This window comes from Mycteria americana, chromosome 7, assembly GCF_035582795.1.
Source record: "Mycteria americana isolate JAX WOST 10 ecotype Jacksonville Zoo and Gardens chromosome 7, USCA_MyAme_1.0, whole genome shotgun sequence".
Classification (NCBI taxonomy): Eukaryota; Metazoa; Chordata; class Aves; order Ciconiiformes; family Ciconiidae; genus Mycteria; species Mycteria americana.
The window spans coordinates 26045568-26065137 of record NC_134371.1 but is presented as its reverse complement, the minus strand read 5'-3'; the positions used below and the strand labels follow the sequence as shown (position 1 = coordinate 26065137).

General features: G+C 40.5%; 1 protein-coding gene across 1 annotated transcript in view; it reads right to left on the bottom strand.

Moving 5' to 3' along the window:
* Positions 1 to 14287: 14287 nt before the first annotated feature.
* AMER3 (APC membrane recruitment protein 3) overlaps positions 14288 to 19570 on the bottom strand; it is a 42604-nt gene continuing 37321 nt past the window's right edge. The window contains exon 3 of the mRNA XM_075507465.1: positions 14288 to 18459. The gene's annotated coding sequence lies outside the window, so the exon portion shown is untranslated. The remainder of the gene's footprint in view (positions 18460 to 19570) is intronic.

Here is a 19570-nt window from a genome sequence, read left to right as displayed (position 1 = left end):
CAGAAAATTATTAAGGTATAGTAAGTAACAGGGAAATCACATGCACTAACCAACTGGGTTTGATATGCAGAGGTACTGGATATTACTGAAGAGAGAATCAATTCAACTGAATTTATGTTAAATCTGAATTACAGCCTGCTTTTATTTTGAGGGGGTTTTATTGTTTATTCTCTTTCGCACAAGCTTAACCTACTAACTATTATCTGTTTTGAAAAGTTAGTGTGACCTGAAATCAGTATGGAGTATGATGTCCATCTCCCTTTGTGGCTACCTTTTGTTTCAAAGTATTTCAGAACTCTTTATTTTAATTATTTTATTTAAGCTAGAAAGGCATCAGCTTACCTAAATCAATATAAATCATTCTTATACATAAAAAGAGGATTGCCCACAGGAGACTTCACTAATTTAATCATTTGTTCGTAAAACTTTTCTCAAGTTTATAAAGCTGTTTGTTTCTTTGTGAGCAAGTACCCTTGGACACGCTACAGGTAAGCAGCCACGAACTGGAAAATGAAGATATTATTTATGATGGGAAGAACTAACACTAATGGAATGAAGAGAGACTGTATTTAGCAAGTGAGAAACCAGACACCAATCTGTGTGTACTCTCATGCAGTTTGACACAAGAAATTTAGTAACAAAATAATCAAAGTCCACCTGTGTGCAAGAGCAACGCATGTAATAAAAATGTCAGGGAAGCACTGCCCAAGTCTGAGATCTGGCAACAGACCTGCCCTCACAAGGTTTGCAACTCAACCTCATAGATACAAAGAGTTTCATTATGAGTAAGGACTACTGGGTGCCAAACCTGTTAGCCCAAGAGGAGAATCTCACCTTTTCATGAGACAGCTTGAAAACAAGCACCTTTGATAATATATGGAAGATTAGAAAAGCTCCATCTGCAGACAAGCTGTAATGTTTAGCCAAATGCATCTTTGTACAGAAGCAAAATGCTTAACTTGTTCACAGGCACCTATGAGTGCCTAACCGTCCTTTCTTTGCAACCGTATGGTATTCATAAATGGGACTTGAAAAGGAGAACTGGCTGAAAGGATAATCTTTGTGGCATGTGGAACTTTTAAAAAGATTCAAAGTCTTTCCTCTCATCCCCACAAGTTGTGGTGACCCCTAAAAACTGAAGCCTACCTTGGGGACACATGAGTGAGAAGTTTCACAGATGGTATCCTGCAGAAGACTGGGCTCCCTCCACACCACTTACAGAAAGGCCACGTAACTCTATTTCCCCTTTTGGGGTAGCATTGATATGTTATAGGGCTATAGGGAGCTCCTGATATTTTTTCCAAGTCATAAGCACCTGGAGCCCTATCTGGAGCCAAGAACTGGAATCATTTCGATATACGGGGGACGTACACAGGCTGTTACAAAGGGTGCCTCTGTAACACAGCAGCACCATTTCAATGCTGCTGGCCTTCCCTCCCCTCCCACTGGGGCAGGCCTGCTAGGTTCTGCCAAGCTGCAGAACCTGAGAAAAAGCAACACTGTACTGCTTTTGTTCTTATGAGGGGGAAGGATAAAAAAATTTTTGAATGGATTAGGATTTGGAAGAGATTGAAGTCATGGAAGAGTGTCAGGAAATCAGAAAATGGGGTCTCAAATTTGAACAGTCTTTAAGAAAGCTCAGCAAGAAAGAAATATTAATAAATTATTAGATGTTGCTATAATAAAGAGGTTTAGTTATCATCTCAGCTTAGCTGGGGCATTATAAGGTTCTCAGAGAGCTTTCTGAAGAAATTTGATTTTAACAGAAGCTACATTACCTTTCTTCTCTCTACTTCCATGCAGTATGAATTGTTCCTTCCCAGCTTGAAGGACTTATATGCACTGTGCAAATATAATGCTATATATGCAAGCAGATACAATCACAGACAGAAGCACGTCACCTAGCTTATGCATATTAATAACTCTTCCTGTCATTTAAGAAATAATATCCATGCAGAAATGGAGCAACCATAGCATACTTCAGACATATGCATCTAAAAAAAGTACTGAATGATACCGTCTAATTTATGGTTTAGTCCACATGGAGAACTTTGTATAGGTATGGGCTTACGTGGAGAAAGAGCTGAGAGAGCGTTAGGCCTCCTCTGTTACATATTGTCAGTTCCCGCTTCCCTGCATGGTAGTGACATTTCACGTTTTTCCTTGCATCTAGCCATAGCTTCTTTGTAACAGTCCAACCCCAAACATTTTATTTGCCACTTGTCACATTTAAAACCAACCATTTATACTAAAGGATAACATGTGCGCACAAGACCATTGTGTACATGCCACTCAATGTTTCCTGCACACATCATGATTAATGCACAAAAAAATCTATGCATTGGCAGTGAGTCCAAGGTATTGAACTTGTTGCACACACCCAGACCATCTACTTGATGTACACCCACTAGCTCTGGCTCATTCTGTAACACAGGTATGGCTCTTAAAACCTACAAATTCAGTGGTTGCAAATAGGTCAAACCACAACAAAACCAATCAAACCAATTAGAAACCAGACAAGGTGCAAGCTTCCCCACCCCAGATCAGCACTCTGCAAAACCACCAGGAAGTGTGTGTTGCCCCAGCAGTCTGCTTCACATGATGGCTCTGACATCTGCCCTAGGGCTATTTACTCCTCCAACATAGCTGTATGGATTCCTACCCCTTTCAGTCAACCTCACAAAAGATCCCTGCAGTAAGCAAGCAGAAAGATTACAAGGAAAAGTCATATGAAAGAAAGTGTCTGTATCTGCCCCCTAATGCAAGGAATTGGCACCACATGATAAACCCTACCTATAGACAAAAGTAACGGCACTACAAATATGCAATATATATAGAACAAAGCTATCTAGCAATCCACAGATAAAACTGTTAGTACTGTTCAGGTTACATTTTTATGTTACAGTTTTGCATAGCTATGCTGGCAAAAAAACGATGTAGCTACTGCCACCCATGTAGAGGTGCCTGTAGGAGAGGGCTTGTTGCTGCTGAGGTACCATCTGGCCCCACACCTGTGGTCTCCACCCCATCATCATCATGTATTTCCTATCTGTCATGTACTTCACAAGAAAAAACAGCCAGCAAATGTTGCTTTGACATTTGTTTTGATCTATCTGGTGATCTGCCCATCGACTAAATGCCTTCAAGAGCAAGACTTAAATGTAATAATACAGAGGCAAAGAAAGACATATTACACATTCTAAATTTACTAATATAGCATTGTTATGCATAAAAACACCAGCATTTTAAGCTCAAGTGTCTCAGTGCTGCTCTGCTTAAATCTAAAACCTTAAACCTATCACTTTTGTAGGATTGAATGTTTCCTTACTTGGATTTGAATACTAAAGCAAGGTGAAATGGAATGAACTATAGCATTTATACCTCATGCAATGCCTTGTTTCTTCCCTATCCAGTAACACACTAGCCAAAAGTATTTTAATTAGGTGTGCCCAGATCACACTTAAAATAAGTCCCACCACAGCCTCAAAACTGATTCCCCATTATATTTGACAAAATGTTCCAAACCCCCTGTTCTTTACTTTTATAATGTTCATGTTTTCAGGACTAAAATACATTCTGTTGCTCATCCAACACAAGAGATGAATGTAAACCAATGAAGAGCACTACAAGAAATTTCATGTAGAAATTAACCTAAAATAATCTCAAACCCCTTGCAACTACATAACAGCACATAGAGATAAACTGGCTAGCAATTACTAGTGTATTGTTTTGTATAGTACTCCATTAGTAGCCCCTACAAGTTTTCCCTTGTTGGATCACCTGTTTCTGGGTACAGTGTCAATATTTACAATGCTCATTTTAGTAATAAACCATGAAGATAACTGTATGGTACATATTAATGAACTATCTAATGCTTCAGCAGAGACTTTGATCAATTTGTCTTTTCAGCACATAGGAAGGTAACTAAAAATCTCACATATTTGTACTAAAATTTCTTACCTTGCAGAGCTTCAGCAACAGCCAGCATGTCAGGTACGCTGTCAGAGTGTACTTCGCTTTCATATATCTTTCAGGCAAACAGGCAAGGTACATTTGTACCAAATCCAGCTCTTCATGGACAACACTACTGCCAGCATTATTAATATCATCTTCCCCACCCTCTTGTCTTCCTTTTTCCTCTTCTGCTGATGCACCCAAACATCTATTGAACTCCATTTTAAAAACGTTTTTTCCCCCTTCTCCACAAAGTCCTGATCTTTCCAGAGACAACTCAGGAAAGTTTTTATTTCATATCAGTAACAATATTCCCCAATCCTCCAGAAGTATGTAGCCTTGTTTTTAAGCCAACCCAAAAAGTTAAAACTACGGTAGAACAAACTTTCTTTAAACTACATTGGCTCTTTGCCTTTCTCTTATTGAACGACCTCTTGCAAATGTGTGTACAGCTACAAGATAAATATAGCACCAGCTAGCCTTGTCATACAGCACAAGAATACTCCTGCTGTTGCCAAGAGAGAAGAGAAAGATTCCATTTATTTAAAGAGCAACTCCCCGGCATCAGTACTCCCTTGTTCATTCGGAGGGGGAAAATGAGATGAAAAATCTGTTATCTTTGAAAACTTTTTTTTTTTTTTTTGACAACTGTGCTTCCTCAGAACAAATCCCAATTCTGTAAGAAAAACTATGTTCTTATGGAGGAGGGTTTTTTTAATTCCAGAGACTTCTAGCCACAGTAATTCATTGTCTGTGATATTGCAGATGCCAAGCCTGTGAAGGCTACAAATTTCAAAAGAATAAATGAGGTCTTGCAGATGGACTAGAGCCGAGACATTCTGAAATAACGAATAGCTCTTCCATAGGCCAAAATATGAAGAAAATACGCAAGAGATTAACTAAGTAATTTTTAGCTAAACATTAAGCAGCTCATCTGTGCCTTGTGACAGCTCGAATTTGTACATTAAGAACACTTTTAAAGACCTTTAGCCTACTCTCAGTGACAGTTAGAAAAGACCTAAAGGTTTAAGTTTAATTGTATCAATTATGAGAATTCAACAGCATCAACAACTAAAATACCTAATTTTAATCAATAGGATTAACTTTACTGGTAACCTCATGCAGAAAGTTATGTTTTCTTCAACCTATTTCCCCCCTCACAGGGGGGATAGTCAAGTAAAGGAAGAGATCATTGTGGTTTGCTGAAAAACTAATCAAGAGCTCCGATATCTTGAAACATTGCCCTTTTTAACATATGGAGGATCTAATACCCAAAGATTCCATCACTTTGAACCACTAGTAAGCATCAGACATGGCAGTTATTCATTAAATACTTAACATCCAATTTTATGATCTTTAATCATATTAAATACCACCTTGACCTAATCTTAATGATTTTCATAGGACTACCTGTGAGTTATATATTGTATTGTTAGAACGGGTGTTTCAGAATATAAAAGATAAAAACAAAGCTGCTACACACCTGTATACAGTCTGTCCATAAGAAATGGCAAATGAAATGCAGAAAATCTAACACATTTCTTTTGTCTGATATATTTTGCAAGGTGTCTGGCTCACCTGGTTCCTCTGATGGGTACAGCTGCCACTACTTCCCTCTCTTTTCATGTTCACACAAATTTGAGAAAGAGAGAATACAATTAATTACAGAGCCAAACCTTCCTGTGATAGCTTGCTGTAATAATGCAGAACATCATTTCTATTCCTGTAGGCAATCCTGAGTACAGATGTTGAAGGCAAGCTGGCTCTAGCAATTGCAAAGGAGCTGGATAGCATCCCAGCGTTCACTCCTCCTAGCCATATCCGTCTGCTGCCAACAACATGTGCCTGCAATTCCCCCACGATGCTTACTATGATATAACACAACTTTTGAGTAATCCTCAGTAGCAGTCCCTACTTTTTCCCACCTGCAGCTGATTAGGGTGCCACTTATGGAGCTTTAAATGTCAGCAGGCAGCTACCATAGCCTTTGTGTGGTAGTGTCCTCTGCACAGCGACAAGCTAGCACTCCTCACTCCCGAGCATAAAACCAAACTAGTTCATGTGGAGGGAAGTTTCACAACTCTTGCCTGCTCTCTTGCCCTTAGAGGTGAGTAGCCTACTAACTTTGTTTGAAAGCAATTGTGGCCATACCAAAAGCCTGTATCACTATTGCTGCCAATTTTAAACACAGTTAAAGAACACTTGTCATATAAAATGACAGGAAAGAAGTCAAACCAAAGAAATGTTAAGAAGCAAATAATTGAGCTAGCTTATAAACTTGTAGAACACTGTCAGCTGAGCTTAAAATTACAAGAGTGGATGCAGATGAAAACTGCATATATTACTAAGGTACTTCCTCTTCGTCTGTTCCCAGAAGGACAAGATGTTGTCACATACTGGCAAAGTCATATTATTTTCATCTTTCTGTTGCCTCCCAATTCTTTGACTTTGACCACTAAGGAGTTTCTCCATGAGATATTTTTACCCCTAATATTTATTCTCTAATCCTTGCCATTTATGATGTGAATAACGATATATGAACCAACAAAAACAAGTCTGCCTAAGCTATTTTCTGGCCATGGTAAGTGCAAATGAAATGGTCGTTAAAATAAGATCCACTCACACCCTTCAGATAGCCAACATTCCCAGCATTTCTATCCTGAGCAGAAGCCATGATAGCAGGTCTCAGCAATTTTAGGAAAATAAGTCATATAGACTTGGACCACACCTTAAAGCTTCTTGATCTGGAGTTCTTACACTTTGCTGTAGTTAATAAGGTCATTTTCAGCTCATCCAGATAAGTGCTAAGTGGATGCCTTGGGATTTACATCAAAAGAATCTAGCCCTGCACTATCGTACTGTACACACTTAATCTTTAGCTTTAAAAACTTTGTGCAGGTAAAGGTGTATTTCTGTGTTCCCTCATATCTGATTAGATGTCTTCTTTCCATTTTCCAGGGAGAGAGCTTTTATGACTAAGTTGTAGGAGTGCCTATTTTGGAATTTAAAAAGCAACCTTAGAGCACTAGGGTCCTCTTGAATATACATACTACAAAATGAAAGCTACCTAAAGTCTTTAAATAGTTGTAAGTCCTGAATTCCTTCCAAATTTTCATCATCCTTTTAAAACTATAAAATCCCTTTACGCCTCATAATAATTTCCTGTTGCCTCAAACAGTGATAATATCACTTCTCTAGTCCCATTTTCTATCCCTGAGCAGGCCAGCTCTTTAACATACAACACCTTTTCAGGAATTTCCAACATGAAACAAAATCAGAATGACTTGTAGAAAGTGAATTAAAAAGCAGTCTGCATGCAGTGCCCAGATACTGGTTTTGCTTGTCTTCATAAAGTCCAGTATCTGAAATGGCTTCAAAGTCTTAAGATAAAACAAATTTCCCAAATACTAACTTTTTGTTATAACTTGATGAGAAATCAATGCAATTACGAAGAATTCATTTTAGTGCCCCACTGTGATAGGTAATTTTCCCTCTACAGCCTGTAGTCACAAGTCCAATTTTTGTTTTGTATTGGACTATTGATTTACATTGGAGACAGCTTTTCTTGCCAGATATGATTTCCGTGCAGCCCCCCCAGCTTCTGCAGCACAAAGTGTACTGTAGAAGAATGGGTCCAGGTTTTTTGTTTTGCTATTTTAAATTAAAAATGACTCATAGCAGAAGCATGATGTTACACTCCAGAGGAGTGAGTGTAAGCTCCTGGCAGGTCATACCCAGTTCTGCCCAGCTTGAAGAACAGCTGCTTACAAGAGCTCTAGATAGGACTATGCTTCCTTATCCCAAGATCTAAAAACAACCAACCCTCTCTCCAAAAAAAACCCCACCCACCCCCAAACCACTCTACATTTTTTATTTCAATTATCCTCACCTCCATGTAATTTTCCCATGTGTTTCTAAGCATATTATAAGAAGGCTTTCTGCAAACTGTGCTCAGAAAGTAACTTTGATGATCTTCAAGCCAGTGTTTTTGCTGCCATTCTTGGGCAACCTATCCCTGACCTGTTAATACATTCAGTATTACTGTAGCATTCAGTAGCTACAGTCTGAGGTATTTAAGAGATGAAACATGTTTGACATCAGAATTGTCACAATTCCATATCGAAAAGTAACTAGAGGCTGTATAGAGGAAGCCGAGAAATTTCAGAGGAATGGGATTTTTGAAGGGCAAGCTGCTAAGAGCTAATGAATTGAAATGCGAGGTAACAAACAGAGAATTTGCAGACACAAGGTAACATGATGTAATGCATTTGAGAAGTTGTTCCAGTTATGAAGGACAAATTGGTAACAGTACTATGGTGACTTCTTAAATTAGGTGACGAGATAAACCAATGTCACACAATGAGTGAATTGAGCTGTTTAGATCTTCCACTTGGCTTGCCAGATTCTACAGCAATACCTTTATGAAGTAGGGAAGAGAACATTCAGCATTGACACTACACTTCCCACCTTCAAAGGCTCCAGCAATTTTACTCAGTTAAATCTTAGAGCCCTGGGAATGCAGTTAACCTTCACTTTACCCAGAAGACTTCTCAACCCTGATGTTCCCCCAGAGGGCCCAGATAGCTTAAACGGATATCTTGTGGTTGTGTATCATATTAATGCTCCAGTTTAGAATGGTTTATAGTCAATATCTAGTTGCATATAGAGTACAATTTGAGTTTATATGTATATACTCTATACATATTTACACTACTTAGCATATGTATGTAGCTGATATAAGCAGGTTTTAGATGAATAATTGATGGTCATAGGCTCTACTAATGTGCAGTCGAAAGGCCCATTGAAATGGCAATAAAGAGCACTTTAAATTCCTATAAACTGTTTAGAATCTATATAAATAAAATCTTCAAATGGACTATAGCCCATTTCAGTCCTATCATGACTGAGTACTCCTTTTATCAGACTTATCTCTAGCAACAACAGTAGCAATCAGACACTTTTAAGCTGGCACTAATATTAACAGTACCTAGAACGTTTGCAAAAAATAACTCTATTTAAATAATGCCACCTCTCACTGCAAGTTATTCTATCATTAGCACAATGGGGATTTTTCTACTTGTTTGCATTTTTTTTAACTGGAAGAACCTTTTGCTTTCATTGTTATGGTATAGGTACAGGGGAAAGACTGGAATAAATTCTTACAGGATGAGACAGCTCAGGACCTGAAACAGAATGTGAAGCTGCCTCTTCCTGATGGAGACTTCACTTCTACACTACCAGAGTATTGCCCTTTCCTGTTCACAGTCGGTGACCAGCCCCAAGTACCCATAAGACAAGTTTCAGAATTGTGAGAGTAACGCTTCCCCTCCCACCGCCAGAAGGGAGTTTCTTGAATCTGCATTTTGGAGCATTTTATGTTTGCTCCCAAGATTTCCTCCAGGACTGTGATGGTTAGAAATCTGTTTAAAATGAGAGCCCTGGCTACTCATGAATTGCTTGACTATGGATAGGAAGGCATTAAGACAGATAATGTTGTTTGGAGGTATGAGTTTTATCATGAGTGAAGAGCACTGGTCCTCCATACTCCTTCCGGTATTTCTGCAGCTAGGGAGTACTATCTCATGACTCTGTTGAGATTCCAGGACCTGCCATCCTCCAGTCTTGCCCTAGTCCCCTCTCCGCTTTCATTAAGGAAACTTAACATGCCTTAAGGAAACAGGATGGAACTAACCTACTGGAAAGCTGCTGTCTTCCCTGCCCTTCTCACTGCCTTTTGTTAAAAGATCACAGTTTTGGTTTGTTGCATTTGTCTTGCTCAAAACTCCAGTGCTTCTAGCCCTACAAATAGCATCTTGGCTATCAGAAATCCCAAAAGGAGCTACAGGGCCCTGGGCAGAATTCTTCAACTGTCTGAGCAATCCCCAAAATAGGCCAGGACACATGATACTTCTGATTGTTTTGAACCTGCTGGCAATCCTGCATTAGTACTTAGAGATTTATTCAGCATCTAACAAGACAGAAAAGCCTCCCTAATCTGCACAGCAATCAAGGGATGCACTGTAAGCAACCGGGTTTCTTGCAGTATTTGATGGACTATTTCCGTCTGGCTGGACTATTTCCCAGCATACTGCTCTGAGCTTTGTAACACTTCCTACTTATTCGCAAATGCACTGCAGTATTTAGAGCCATTTCTTGCATGAGTTAGTCATTGCTGGACAGCCATCCGTTAAAACTTCCATTGGGATGTAAACAGCAGACAGATCTCTGCACTAGAACTGAACATGTGACTATAGCACATGTAAACGCACCCAAGTAACTGCTAGTTAACTAGCTTGCGTGCCAATAGCAGTAAAGCTATTGACTTCAGCTTAGGCTGTACAAAAAACACTGAGGAGCTTTGAAATTAATCTGGTAGCCAGCGTGCATACGTCACTCATATCAGTGAGAGAAAAGCCAGGATGGGCAGATCTCTACACACTACATTCTGGGGAATATGCAGCCTTTGTGCGTGTTGAAGCAGCATTTTGCCTCATATTAAGGGAAAAAAATGGATCACATGAAAAATACAAGGCTTTCTCACATGAAGGCCTATATGTGAAAGGATTCAGAACTTTGGTTTAGCTAAATCTAGATGGCCAAAAATGTAGAATTTATGTGAACCACACAGACCACACGAGCCTCAAAAAAAAAACCCAAACCAGGATATCTTTTGAGAGAAAGCAACCTTTTTTTAGTGTACTCTCTGATATATGCTGCTTGGGATTGGGTCAGCAAAGTCCCAAGAATAGGAGCCCACTGTATTCTCATACATTTGGTTCTTGTCCCAGCAAGTTTGGAGAGGTGTGAAAATGAAAACTCTCTGTGCTGAAAGTTAACTGGGCTCCTCTGATCATCAAGGAAGTTCAGCTCAGGTTTCAACGAGCAGCTTGTGGTTTGGCATGAAAGAGACTATTCTAGTTCATAGCAGGATATAAACACCCTGCGTGAACATTACTCTTCTTTGGGAGACCTCTGGCCACCTGCTCAAGTATTCATCCTTGCTCCTGGCTTACTAGAAGTGCCCTGGGACTTGGTGAGAAGGAGTGGCAGTAAATACATGTTTTGTTCTCTGTTTTAGATAGCCTTGAAATCTTAGCTATATACCCCAGGAGAGAAGGGAAAAGCAAGTAGGTTTTCACATGTTGCTGAGGCTCTGCCTGAGAGCCTCACCCCGTTTTACCTCAGGGTCTCCCAGCCTGCTCCACCCCGAGCTGCACCACACAGCCCTTGTGCTCCAACCTTGTGCACACTGGAGCAGGGCGCTGAAGTTTGCTGGCAGGTTCCGAGGGCTCTCTGGAAAAAACGTGCCCCCACGGGTGCTGCCAGCACCCCGAGAGCCTTACCCCAGCCCAGCGCTGTGCCCCTCACGGGGCCTTCCAGAACAAACGCTGTCCGGCTTCCCGATGGGTCCCTACGCAGCCTCCAGAGGGGTCTGTGAAAGGAACGGCACTCTCCGCTGGCGCCCAGGGAAGAGCCCAGTCCTCTCCCTCCAACACCACCTCTGCCGGGCCGCGTTGGCCCGCGGCTTGCCTCTCCACAGCTAGGCGGGAGGCTGGACTGCTCAGCTACAGCTGCTGCAACCGCCACCATCTCAGGGGTGCATCCTCCCTCGGCGGCCGGGCGGGAAAGGCAGGTCAGCGCCCTCAGGCCCTCTCACAGCCCTCACCAGCCGAGGGGACGCGGTCCCCGTTTCATCCAATCCGCTACGCCGCGGTGAGGCTCGCCGACTTTCCTCTCAGAGCAGCCCCGCGGCGGGCAAGGACCCTCGAGCTGCGCCGCTCCCGCTCCGCCGAGGGTGCTGAGGAGACACTGCCGTAGCCCTGCGCCTCCCTCCCGCGGGGCGGGGGCGGCGGTGGCGGGCAGGCAGCTGGCAGGGTAACTTCCCCAGAGCAGCCCGCCTCGCTGCCCTGGCTTTTGGGGACTTCGCGGGGGGTGAGGGTGGGCTGCCGGCCGCTGAGGAGCCGCCGGGCGGGAGGGAGAGAGCAGCGGCCCGCTGGAGACCGACGTGAGGGGCGGGCGGTTACAGGTGCCGTGCAGGTAAATCACAAGGAGCGGAAAGGACCCGGGTTATTTGGTGCAAGGCTGATGCTGGGAGACCCTAGGAACTAGTGGTTGCCTTAGAGGAACATCCCCGCGGCACAGCTGTCTGCAGCAGGGTAGCAAACTGTCAGGCGTTGGCGTTGCTCTCCACAGCAAAGCCCCTCACGTTGCTGTGTACAAACCACACAAGGGCAAGGCATGCGCTTGCTGCTTGCTAGCACTAGTTAATCGGTGCAGTGATAAAAGTTGAAATCTGAGGCATAACAAGCTGCTCATCTGAAAGTAATTGAGGCTGTTTGTGCGTGTCAGGGATTGAAGATATTTGTTTGTATGTACGTAACAAAGGAGTGCTCCATGGGCTGAACTCATGCGAGGACCCCCAGGAACCTGCACATCGAAGAGCAGAGCAGATGCCTGCAGCCGTCTCGTGAGCACATCAGCACTCCCCTTACGCTCAGCCCCTCGGCCTGGTCTGCACGCGCCCTGCTGCCGTTAATACCCATAGTCACGTTGAAAGTACTTAAGAGCATTGTGGATTGTTATCTGGCACATCCCTGGTGCATCATCACATGCACGTTTCCTGGGCTTCTGCTTATTTCTGTAATCACTGCAATATGCCTTTCTTTGTTCCATACGGTATTAAGAAAGGTGCTCCTTTTTAATGTATTGTCAACTGAATTGTGGCCCTCTCATTTGTGTTATCATGCCTGTCATGACCTTCCTCTTTTTTCAAAATGATGAGGGTTCTCAGCTCCTGCTAAAGGCCCACTGATAGGAATGCGTTGTTTAGTACTTTATTCCTTTTGAGTGATTACTATTGCATTTCAGGTTGTACCAGCTTTCAGCGTATTGGTGTTGTATCATGGAAAGATTGGCCTTCTTCCTTCCCTTTCTGCAATTTTCTTCTTAAGAGCATTAATGCATGGATACAATTACATTAACATTAAGCAAAACGTTGCTTTAAAAAGCCCTTGTAACTGAGTGACAGATGCTTATGACTGCATCCATTTAAATACTCAATATAAGACTAAAGTTACTATTCAGGGACCTGTTTAGCATCCTGAGTACTCATTGACTTTCAAGTGGAAATGCTGTGGTGATCAGCAGCACACAGAGCCAGTTTGGAGTTCTCAGGTTAGAAAATATACTATAATGCTATAGAAGTTCAGGTGGCTCTTGCACTGTGTGTCTAGATGTAAATGAATCTGAAACTATGGTAGAATATGGATTAACAATAGCGTTATAGCAGTGTAACAATTTTATTTTAAATAGTCCCTTTGTGGTAACAATTGAAGGAACTTTTCTGCTAGCTCTTATTGCATTGTATTAAAGTATTCATAAAGCTATGAGACCTCTATAGATATATTTAAAACATGGCTACAGAAAACCAAATTGAGAAGTGTGTATTTTCAACTTAAAAATGATGCATCTTTATCTTGCTGAAGTTTTGAAGTATTTGTAAATATCCTTTCACTTAAATGGTTTCCCACAGTTAGAAAGACAAGGCAAATATAATGTGCATATATACTTAGTGTTAAGCTTCAGACTCTAGTCCATGCTCTCTTATGCCAAATTTAACTCTTAATTTATTTTCTTTATTTCTTGAGACAGTTAAGACTTATGAAGACCGGACACTTTAAGATGTGTCTGGAAATTAGTACTTTCTGCAAGGAGTCGACCAGCTAATTTATAAAGCATGTTGTAAAAGGTAGGGATGAGCTTTTGTTAAATAGTTAGGTCAGGACTAATTCCTCAGAGAGGCCAGAACTTCCCTTCTTAAACATGGCACTTCTCAAAGCAGTAACTGCCTATGTTTAGAAACTAATCCACTTTCCAAATGGCATACACTTGATAATCTACTAACTTCTTCAGGGTAAGATTACAGTAGGTAGTACTTTGATCTCAGTATTCTGATTCTTCCAGTGCTGATTGACTGATAAGCCAGGTTTTCCTACACAGAGGACAAGAATTATAGAAATAGTGAATTTTGCCTCTCTAAGCCTCAGATATAGGCTGGGGATTTAAAAAAAATTAAATTCTTCATAAGCAGCAAGAGTTTTTTTGCTGAATAACAAATTTGCAGTGTTGGAAAAATAGTGATTCATTAATGTAATGTAAAACAATAAAGTGATGTTGATTAGAGACCAAACATAACATAGAATCCAAGTGACTTTAATATGTAATGTAGAATATGGTAACTAAAATATAATACATAACGCATATGTACATCAGATATGACATATATGAAAAATAGTTAACAAAATATGTTAAACAGCATATAAGTGCATGTATCTTAGGTACATAATAAATCATATATGTACTGAAAATTTTATTAATCTGCTACTCGTATTTTTAAACAGTACCTGCTTAAGATTTCTTCCCTATTCTTGAACTTAACAAGTTTGCACAAATCCTCTTTTTAGGTGCGTATACACACTCATTATGCATGTATATGTATATGTACCATGCACATACATTGTCCACCTGGTCTGTATCCTTTTCATTAAGTAGAAGCTGGAATATGTAACATTGTTCTTTCTTAAATATCCCTCTGTTTACCTGCAACTTTATTGTGCATCCTGTGCATTTGCTGCAAAGCATAAGCATTTACAATATCTTGCCACCAAACACTCCAGCTTACTTAGAACAATTAAATATTGTAAGTGAAGCAAAATATTACTCTAGGACTTGTTGCTAAGTTCACATCACTTACATTTGACCGGAATACCCGAATGCCATTCTAATACTTTGCTTTCGGAAGGAACACTTACCTGACAGTTCACGTGGGTCTGATATTTCTTCCTACATTTTTTCCAGACATTTTTGCTAGTATGAGATTATTTACACTCCAGTTCTGTAGAGTGGTGAGTGCGTTCTCCATTCAAAGCAGTAAGTGGGGTTTTATTAAGGGTACTCAAGTACCTGGTCTATGTCCTGGGAGTTCCCAAAACACCTCCGAAACTCTAGTGAACTCTGCATTGAAAAGAGGAATGTCAAGGATTGATGTCTTTAGCAGAATATAGCTTTTTAAAAATAATTTTTCCAGAACATTTTTCTACATTTTAGTGAACCATGAGAAGGGAAAAAAAAATCTTTTTTCTTCTTTGGAGGTTGTCTTTAGCACAAAGGTATTGTTATTTTAATTCTTATTCTCATCTTATGTGTGGACACAACCGGTCACTGCTTCCATTCTTGTAAAAACAAGACATGAAATAGATGAGCAGTTTCATAGAAGCTAATCTGAAATTTTGCAGCCACAAAAGTCTGTGCAAAGTTTTTCATAATTTATGTTAATTTTCTGTATTATCCATTTAGAAGTTAAAAAGCCATCTAACACCAAAGGGGAATGACAGTATGTTAGGTTGAAAGCAGGCTGAAGGAACTTGTTCTCACAGCTACACACTGCATGAGAAATTGAATATTCACATGTATGGATTCATTTCACCAGCATTTCTTAATTTCCTAAGGAGACGTTGCTCATGTAATATAACAAGTTTAATCTAAAGATTTTCCTCCAAACTAGTTTACAGCCAATCTTGGTAAACACCTTATTCAATATGATCTTGAGGAGGTAGATTTTCTGTTAATTCTTTAAATGGAGCCTTGAAGATTTTTGAGCTTCTCCCAGCATTGCACTAGCAGTCATGCAACCCCACGGGGAGAACTAGAATAGACTACCCACAGGCATTTTTTCCATGGTGTGTAATGCAGATCCACAGTTGTTCTTTTAGCAGCATGGATTGAACCCAGGACCTTTGAATCTCAGAGTGCAATATACTTATTGCTAGAACTAAATGTGTCCATAAGCTCAAGGGCTGCAGGTGGCTCATAAATCTACGTGCCTCCCTGCTGCCCCCAACAGAAGAGTGTGCATGTGAAACTGTAGGCTATATGTGTCAATGCTGGGCCTGCATAAGAGGAGTAAAAGCCCATCTTCCCTGTCTGCACTTGTTCCCTGTGGTTTGTATCACAAGGGAACCACCGTCCAGGCACTGACAGTGCCACAGAGCCCAGCTTTAAAATCAGTGAGGAGAGTGGAAGTCCTACAGAGGGAAGCTGTTTGCTTCTCTCTGTGTGAAGGGCAGAGACCACAAGAGGAGATCTGGGTACTTTTAATGTAAGCAGCAGCAGGGACTGGGTAGTTCTGACAGATGAGTAGGACTTCCAGGAAGAAGAGCAGCAGAAGGAGAAAGAAGACACCAATTTGGGAGATAAATAATGTTAGACAAATCATTTGTTGCTCTATGCCTGTAAGGCAGGAGAAATAATCGTCTCCTTTGAAATACTGTCTCCTTTGCTATGTGGCAGCAAAGTGACTTTTCTTCTTCTTTGCCTTTCTTTTCCTCCATGATGTTGGTTACTCAACCTGAAATCCAAGGAAGACATGCAGTATGCTACAGGGTTGAGAAATTCTGCCTCTCTGCTCCCTCGAGGCTCTGTGCACTCTATTACAAGAGACTGTTGGTGAGTGAAGGTGGTGAAGGAGGCTAGTGTAGTAATTACAAAAGGAAAGGGATCACTTGTGTGAGGAACAACTAGTTTTTGTACAGACTCTGTTGCTGGAATGTTAAGCCCTATGCTTATTATTATTCGATTAGCCCAAATCTAATGTGTCATTTAGTATTTCAGGAAAGAATGCCTGTATGATGAACTGCTTGGCATTTCAGGCTTTTATAGGTTAAATGGCAAATTCTTAGAAGTCTTCAGAGACATAGTTTTATGCTGTGGAAGAGGGCCTTGGGCACCAATATTCTATATTTTAACAAGATACTTGTGATAAATTGATGGCATTCTGAAAGCTGACTTGTATTGGCAGTCTTGGGGTGTTGGAGAGAGAACCTCTCTCTTCTTGGTAGTCATAGTGTAATACTGAGAAAGTGCATACCATATCTAGGGGACATGATTTCATCTTATAGCATCATAGTCTTGATGCATTATGCTTTTTTAAAATCCAGATTCTGCAAAATGCAGACATCATTTAAATACTGTGGTTATATATTCTTGCCATTATAAATGATTTAAGGTAGAAATCATCTTAACTCTAGACATCAAAATTCAGGCATCTAATTTAAGGCATTTGTCTAGGAGCCTTATATTGTCAATGGAGAGAGTGGAATATTTCGGCAGAGTCTTTCATCAACCTCTGTAGTTATTTGTCTTCTTCTGTTTACAATAGACAAAGTACGGACAGTTACCTTGATGAATAGAGCTAAATGAGATTAATTCCTCACCACTTCAGTGAATTTTAGGAATAAGGTAACCTTCTTCTGCACCAAGGTGTGAGCTCACTGTTGAGTCAGGAAGGAATTGTTTTTCCCTTGCTTCAGTCCCCAGCCTCACAGGCCCTTCTTCCACTTTTCCCTGAGACAACAAATCTCAGGGCAAAGATACTGTCTGAGGCAGGATACTAGATGAGGAGGTTGTTAACATCTCTTCAAACATACCATGGCCAGATGGGACCATTTGATCATCTGGTTCCATCTACCAAGCACAATTTTTTTTTCAATTTATTCTCAGAGTATAGGACAGCCAAGACCAGGTTCGAACTGGGGTATGACTGTTCTGTTAAACTGACTCCAAGGATGCCACAAAAAAATGAAAACTGGCTTAACAGTGTATCCTACCTAGTACTTTGAGACTGGTTTTTAAATTGCAGAAAGCAGATTTTGTATAAGAATAAGTACAGCCATTATCATGGATATCAACAGCATGTTTTCTCTCCTTTAAAACAGAATCAAATAAGTTATCTTTTTGATGGCGATTTTCAAGTATACCTCTTTATCCTTTTCACCATTTCTGCTACATGATAAATACATGTCTTTGGACAATATAGGGCATACTATATTATGCTTCCTGATATTTTTATTTGTATGTTTACAAAATACCTTTCCCCAGGCAGTAAATCTTGCCATAGTAAAGTAATCTGCAGTCTAGAACTTTGTTGCTTTAAGATGGTTAAACAGTTGCCATAAAATATATAAAGCATTTCTGTAAAATTCAAGAAAAATTAGTACAACAGAAAACAACTTCACCTCTTCATAACAACTGCCCAAGTGAATGCTCATTCTGCACATACCTGTCTTTTAAAAATATAGTGGTATTTTCAGTTGTGTGGCACAATGTGACAGAACTATGCTACCTTTTTTTCTTAAACCTTCTTGTCATGGCATGACTTTTTTCAAAATCCTACTGAAGGTTTTTTTTAAAAAAAAGAATATTAGTTACCACCCATCTGCAAACATGGCTTCAGGTGCATGTGGTTGTCAGGAACTCCTAACTATAGGAGTCTATAGTCAGTTAGACAGACTAGCATGATTTTCTGCTGCAACATCTCTAGTGGGATCTCTAGAGAGAAATCCTCATTGATTCAGACATCGATACAACGTCATGGAACTATGTCATGCTATATTACACATGGTGGGGGGCCAGCATCCATATCTACAAGTGGATTCTTCAGCGTTGCACCTGCAATATAAGCAAAAACATCTTAAGTGTTCATATATTTATTTCAGGTTTTTATTTAACAATATATTGTTGAAAGAGTTAACAAAGGAAAATAACTAAAACCAGAAATAGGAACTGGCTACTACCAGAATGCAACCAGGGCCAGATTAGCAATGACATAAGAATTTCCTGTTTTGTTGATTCAAAGTAAATACTGTTTCAGTCACAGAATACTGCAGTGCTTAGCATCAAAATCCATCTCTTCCTGGAACCCCAGTAAATCTGTTACTTAATGGGCATCAAGATATCTACTGCCACAACACACATTGAGAATACTCTTACAGAGCAGAAGGTGCAAATGCTGTGAACAGTGTCGTTGCCTTGAGTTGTGGCACAAGAAATTGAAGGAGTTCCCCCCTCCCTCAGCCAGATGCCAGCTCTCACTCTCATTTTGTCCCGTTTTCAAAGTTCAAATCACAAGCCCTTGCATGCTTCAAAGCTACATGCTGTAGCTCTTTGTGGAATAGGAAATATACCTTCCATGCTGGCGAGGACAAAGAAGTCTAGAGTAACTTGTCAACTTTGTACCATATGCCATCTGCATCTACCTGCAAGTGTCTTTTTACCAGGAGTTTTGTCATTTGGCTTCTGCATTTTCATGAAATAAGTAAAGCACTCTCCAGAGCCCTCACCACTCCTAAAAATGTGGTTATATTTTTTTCATTATTCTTCCCAGTGATGTAGCTCAGTTGTTTCCCAGCCTTTTTGCAGAGGAACCTCACCTTGAGGAACTGAAGGTGGAGATCTGCAATCAGTTCTGTTTGGCTTTAGTATTCTCCCACTAACTGCAGCTTTCCTATCATCCCCCCTATCCAGCCCAGACTTCTTGGCCTTCCCTTTCTTTGATGCTGTCCTGTTCCCTTCCTGTGACATCTCTGTCTCTGCTGTTGGCTCAGACAACAGTGACACTATAACTGAGCAAATAGATTTGGATAGATCAATCTATTTCTCTCTAGTGTAATTCATGTGTCCTCTTCCAGGCCTGACAGAGTCCTTTTCCAGAGCTCATGTAAGTGACTTGTTTTGTGGGTTAGAAGGCACTGATTAAAAGAAGTCCAGGATTAGATGTTGA